Source organism: Oryctolagus cuniculus, chromosome 7, assembly GCF_051225735.1.
Source record: "Oryctolagus cuniculus isolate XC-2025 breed Fujian yellow rabbit chromosome 7, ASM5122573v1, whole genome shotgun sequence".
Classification (NCBI taxonomy): domain Eukaryota; kingdom Metazoa; phylum Chordata; class Mammalia; order Lagomorpha; family Leporidae; genus Oryctolagus; species Oryctolagus cuniculus.
In genome coordinates this window covers 60,762,084-60,768,083 of record NC_142873.1, presented here as the reverse complement: position 1 = coordinate 60,768,083, position 6,000 = coordinate 60,762,084, and positions in this window count along the sequence as shown.

The window sequence follows — 6,000 nt, the reverse complement described above, 5'->3', positions numbered from 1 at the left end:
TGGTGTGCTGGCTGCGGCGGCCATTGGAGGGTGAACCAAGGGCAAAGGAAGACCTTTCTCTCTGTCTCTCTCTCACTGTCCACTCTGCCTGTCAAAAAAAAAAAAAAAAAAAAGTCACGTTTTAGCATCTGCGTGATGCTCAGAAACACAGGCATAACTGAGATGAACTGCGCCCTGGGTTGTTCCTGTGAGTCCTGGGGGAAAGCCGTGGCCAGCGCTCCCTCCTGTGTCCTGCGTCTCAGTGGATCTGGGAGTGGCATCCGTCAGTCACGCGCAGGGAGAGGAGCAAGGGGAGTGTCACTGCAGCGCCTGCCTCCAGGGAGGCCGGCGAGGGTGGGGCCGGGCCTGCCGGGCAGAAGCTGCTGTGCCGCGGATGGGAGGCACACAGACGTGAACCGGCAGAGGTCCCTGTCCCAGAAGCAGTCACAGTCCAGCAAGGGGGAGCTACACTAAGACCTTAAACATCCACACTAAGAACAGGGACCTCAGAGCCAGGACGGACCCCAGGCGTTAGTTGGACAGAGTGTCTAAGCACACTGAGCCTCTGTTTCCCGCAAGTAAGACGGCGACGGGACTAGCACTGGCCTCGTCATAACATGCCGTGCCGTTTTAGTCTCTATCTGCCACGTCAACGGGAAATCTGTTTTCTAGATGCTCAGAAGAGAGATGTTCATTGGCAGCCGGAGTGTTCAGGAGAACTTCACGGTGGAAGCCTTACTTCTGATTTCTATCTCAGTGCCTTCGGATGGCTTCGTGCCCACCACACCGTGAGTGCTGTCAGCAGGGGGAGCTCCTGGCCCTGGGCTTCTCTGACGTCACTGCCGAGCCTCCCCCGGGACTGCCCTCTGCTTGGAAGCCCATCTTCCTCCCGGGATGCACGATGTCCTCTCTCCTCGTGACTTCTCCTGCCTCTTCCCAGGGCCCTTAACTCCTCTTCTGCCCCTTAGATGTTATCACTGCCACGCATTTCTGTCTCCAGGGCCACCTTCTACAGGCTTCCTCTGGACAACCTCACCCTCAATTTATTATTATATTTATTTGAAAGGCAGAGTTACACAGGAAGGGAGAGAGGGAGAGATGGGGGGAAGAGAGAGAGAGATTTTCATCTGCTGGTTCACTCCCTAAGCGGCCAGAATGACTGGCTTTAGGCTGGGCCAGGCTGAAGTCTAGGAGCCTGGGGCTTCATCTGGGTTTCCCATGTGCATGGCAGAGTCCCAAGCACTTGGGCCATCCACCATGCATTAGCAGGGACCTGGATCAGAAGTGTAGTAGCCAGGACTTGAACCTGTGCTCATAAGGGATGCCAGCACTGCAGGCTGCAGCTTAACCTGCAGTGCCACAGCGCCGGCCCCTGAACCCATCTTTCTAGCCACACTTTGTTCTTTCAGCAGATCTTTACGGGGAGTTCGCTGTGTGTGGGAGTAGACATGGTACTTCCACATCAACCCGGAGACCACCGCTCGGCAGCTGACACACGATTCAGTGCTTTGTCAGTCACGAGAAGGCCACAAAGAAGAAAGGCCACATAGGATTTGGACTTCATTCATTCAGATGAGAGCCAGGGAGGCATCGAAGGGTCTGGGGCCGAGGAGAACCCTGTTGGGTGAGTGGGCAGGGAGAGTAGGAGGAGGGCACTTAATGCACTCCTGGCAGAGAGAGCGAGTGCACCGAACCCGGGTCAGGAAGGAGGGGAGCATGGCGGGAGCGGGGAGGAGAGTCTGTGCCACTGTGGGCTGTGGGGAGGACAGGGGGGAGAAGGGTGTGACAGGAGGCACAGAGACAAGGAAAGGCCTTGATGACGTGGGTGCAACTCCAACAGCTTGCGAAGTGTGCAATGACATTTGAAATTCTCAACTATCGCTCCTGTTGCTATGTGCAGAGAAGGGGGCAGGACTGGGGCTGAAGAGAGGGCGCAAGGGCGAGGCCAGGTGAGCAGTTATTGCGGTTTGAGTTGGGATGGTGGCAGCAGCAATGAGAGAGAAGTGGCTGGATTCTAGGGGTGATTTACAGGGGAGGTGTCTGGGCATTGGTGATCGATTTCGTGAAGGGGGAGAAAGGAGCGATCTCCTGGCGATTATTGGGTTTCTGGTTGGCTCAGCTAGTGATGGAGCCAGGGAGCACCGTGGAAGGAGCACGAAGAAAATGTGGAGCACTTCACAGGGTAGCCCTTTGAATGTTGAATTTGCTGCTTGAAGACGTGTGTTGGAGGAGTGTGAGCAGAGCCAGGTGGACAGGCGGGACAGGAGGATGAGCGGGGAAGACTGCCTGGGACGGGAGAGGCGAATGTGGGACTCACTGGGACAGAAGAGGAATGGACACTGAGAGACAGGCAGGCTCTGACAAGTTCTACTTAAAACCAGCAAGGGAAACTGAAGGGTGGCTGACAGGGCAGGAGGAAAATCAGGGAGGCTGGAGCCCCGGGAGAGGAGGAGAGCGTTGGCAGGAAGGAGGGGACACCCAAGGCACAGATCACAGAGGCCGGTGGATGAGGTCTGGGAAAGGTCTTTGGATTCAGAGTCACAGAGGTCACTGGTGAGCCTAATGAGGGCATGTTGGCAGCACAGTGGGGCAGAGCGGGTTTAGCACTCTGTGTGTGTGTGTGTGTGTGTGTGTGTGTGTGTGATGGAGGCAGAGGAAATGGGAAGGTGGGGATGAGAACCTAGCAACTGTTGTAAAGGAAGCTGCTATGAGGACCCAGGAGAGAGGGAAAGGTTGATGAGACAGGAGAAGCGGGGGTACCTGCTGGTGCTTGAGGCTCTCAAGAAGATGGGGGGCCATGGGAACAGGCCGGGGGCTGCTCTCAGAGAGCAGGAGAGGCTCCCGACTGTACTGGGGGGGAAGGGAGGGAGTGCAGGTGCAGACGTAGGGGCCGACAGGGACAAGTGTAATTGTTCTCAGGGGAAACCAAGGGAACTTCTGATGGAAGGAAGGCGGCCCCCCCAGGGAGCCAGAGCACTGGGTGGGGCTGTCAGGGTGGGTGTTTGAGTCCAGCAAAGTTGGGAGGGCCTTGATTAGAGCGGGGAAGCAAACTGGCCAGAGGCGTGAGGAGCCCACTGAGGTTGGTGACCGTGAAGGCCAATGGAGACCCATCCACAATGCCGTTTTCTCTAGAGAACTTGGCACAGAGAAACCAGGTATTGAGTTCCTTCAAGGCTGGGGCTTCACTGGGCAGAAGTGACCCGAGGGCAGGGGGGCAAGGCCATGTCCTGGAGGTTGCCTTGATGTCTCGCGGACTTGCTGTTCTCAACACGTTCCAAATCCGTTGTCTCTGTCCTCTTACCCAAGTCTGCTCTTCTTTCTGGACTCCCTGTCTTGTTTAATAACAACATAAAGGGCAGGCTTTGTGGCGCAGTGGACTAAGCTGCCACTTGGGACACCCCCATCCCATATCGGAGTGCTGGTTTGAGTTCCAGCACCTCTGCTTTGAATCTGGCTTCCAGTGAATGCATTCTGGGGGGCAGCAGATGATGGCTAAAGTGCTCGGCCCCCTGCTACCCCTGTGGGAGACTGGGGTGGAGTTCCAGGCTCCTGGTATCAGTTTCTTCCAGCCCTGGTTGTTACAGGTATTTGAGGAGTGAACCAGCAGATCGGAAATCTCTCTCTCTTTCAAGTATATGAAAATAAGTCAGTAAATATTAAAAAATAAATAGCATCTAATAATACCACTAATATCAGTCATTTAGTTAGCCCATGTTATGTAAGACATGGTACCAGATATCAGAAAAGAATCCTCCTCTGATCATAACAACAGAAGGGGTATATATGTTACCCATTGTACAGATGTGGAAACTGAGGTCCAGAGAGGTTATGTAACTTGCCCAATATCTCCAGGAAATGGGGCCGGCGCCACGGCTCACTAGGCTAATCCTCCCCCTAGCGGCGCCGGCACACCGGGTTCTAGTCCTGGTCGGGGCGCCAGATTCTGTCCCGGTTGCCCCTCTTCCAGGCCAGCTCTCTGCTGTGGCCCGGGAAGGCAGTGGAGGATGGCCCAAGTGCTTGGGCCCTGCACCCCATGGGAGACCAGGAGAAGCACCTGGCTCCTGCCATCGGATCAGCCGCAGTGCGCCAACCGTGGCGGCCATCTCACTGTCCACTCTGCCTGTCAAAAAAAATTAAAAAAAAAAAAAGATCTCCAGGAAATGGCCATCAGGATGAAAACTCAGGTGTGTCAGGCTCCAAAGCCTACCCCCTTCCCATCACCACACCACTTCAAGCTTCCCTGCCTTAAAGCAACCTGTCTCTGACCTTCTCCTGTACCACGTCAGCTGTCACATTCTGCTTGTTCACCTCCATCATGGTTTCTGCGTCCCTGGCTCCTTCCTGCCATGCCTCTCCACCTCGGGCTGCTTCCTAGTCTGGTCCCAGCACAATGAAAGCTCCCTCAGGCCGGGGTCCACAGCTGTCTCGCTTTCTGCTGTGTCTCAGGGCTTACACTGTCACGTAAGCACCAGGCTCGCCAGATGCTTATTGCGTGAAAGGATCCTTGTGTACAGGAGAGGATTCTCTGTGCTGTCTTGTCTTTTTTTCTTTTTATTTTTCTTTTGACAGGCAGAGTTAGACAGACAGAGTTAGTGAGAGAGAGACACAGAGTCAGAGAGAAAGGTCTTCTTTCTGCTGGTTCACCCCCCAAATGGCCGCCACGCCGAGCGAGCCGAAGCCAGGAGCCAGGTGCTTCTCCTGGTCTCCCATGGGGTGCAGGGCCCAAGCACTTGGGCCATCCTCCACTGCACTCCCAGGCCACAGCAGAGAGCTGGCCTGGAAGAGGGGCAACCAGGACAGAACCGGCGCCTCGACCAGGACTAGAACCCGGAGTACCGGCGCCACAGGTAGAGGATTAGCCTAGTGAGCTCCGGCGCCAGCCGCTGTCTTGCCTTTCTGCCAGCGCTGTGGGCAGGGGCACGGAAGCTTCCTGTTTCGAACTCTCCTTTGGAGACATAGGCATAGCGATCAGCCTTGGAAGGTGGAGACAGCGCCTCCCTCTGGTGGAGGGCAGTTTCGTTAGCTGTGCATTGTAGTAAAGGTACCGCCTACAGCAAACGCTGGGCAGTTTTTCTTGCAGCGCTTTGTAAAAGGTTAAAGGTTGGGGTTTCCTGAGCCTGGAAGTCCCAAGTTGTGACACGTAGTGTCACCCAGGTCCAGCCCCATTTACACCTCCGCCTTGGATCTTATGAACCTCATGCTGCCTGCTGTGTGATGGGTGATAGAAGTTCTCTGTCTCTGGCCTGGGAGTCTCCTGTCTTCTGCCAGCGTCCATGAACGCGTGGCAGACTAACTTGTTAAACTGCAAGGGAAAAGTCCCAGCCCGTGCGGAGATCTCAGAGACTTTCACCAGGACAGCTGAGATGGCCTCTACCTCCTGTTCCCCACAAGCACCTGCCTCTGGTGCAAGGCTTCCCTTGCTATCCCTCAGAGCAGAGAGAGATCACTCCAGATTCCCCAGCCGGCCTCAAGGCCCTGGCAGGAGGTGCCAGCTCCTCACCACCTCCTCTCATCACCTCCAGAGCTGTACTTCTCCTCCAATCTCTTGCATCTGTGCCCTTACCATGCTGTCCCCCGCCCAGGGCCTTCCTTGTCCCTTTCTCTCTGTGCATCCTGAGAGGCCGGTGTCCTCCCAGATGCTTGTCCAGAGCCCAGTGACAATGTCCCTCTCTGTCCCTTCCGCCTACTTGTGACTGCCTGGGCGAAGGCGGCTCTGCCTCTCCCAGAGTGTCTGCTCCTCCCTCCCCATGACCTGGCATACAGCAGGAGCTCCACAGAGGAGTGGAGCCACACAAGGCATGGTCTTGCAGGATGCTAGAGTTGGGGGGACAGCACAGTGGACAAGCCACCCCACGCAAGGGCACAGAGAGAACAAACGCGAGCATGCGGCACATCTAGGGCAGGGCGAGTAACCACTTTGGGTGGCACCGCGAGCATGAAGGAGGCCCCAAGAGCTGAGTTCGAAAAGAGGCAAGGTCCAGGACTCGGAGAGCCTTGGCTACTGGGGCCCCAGCCCCTCTG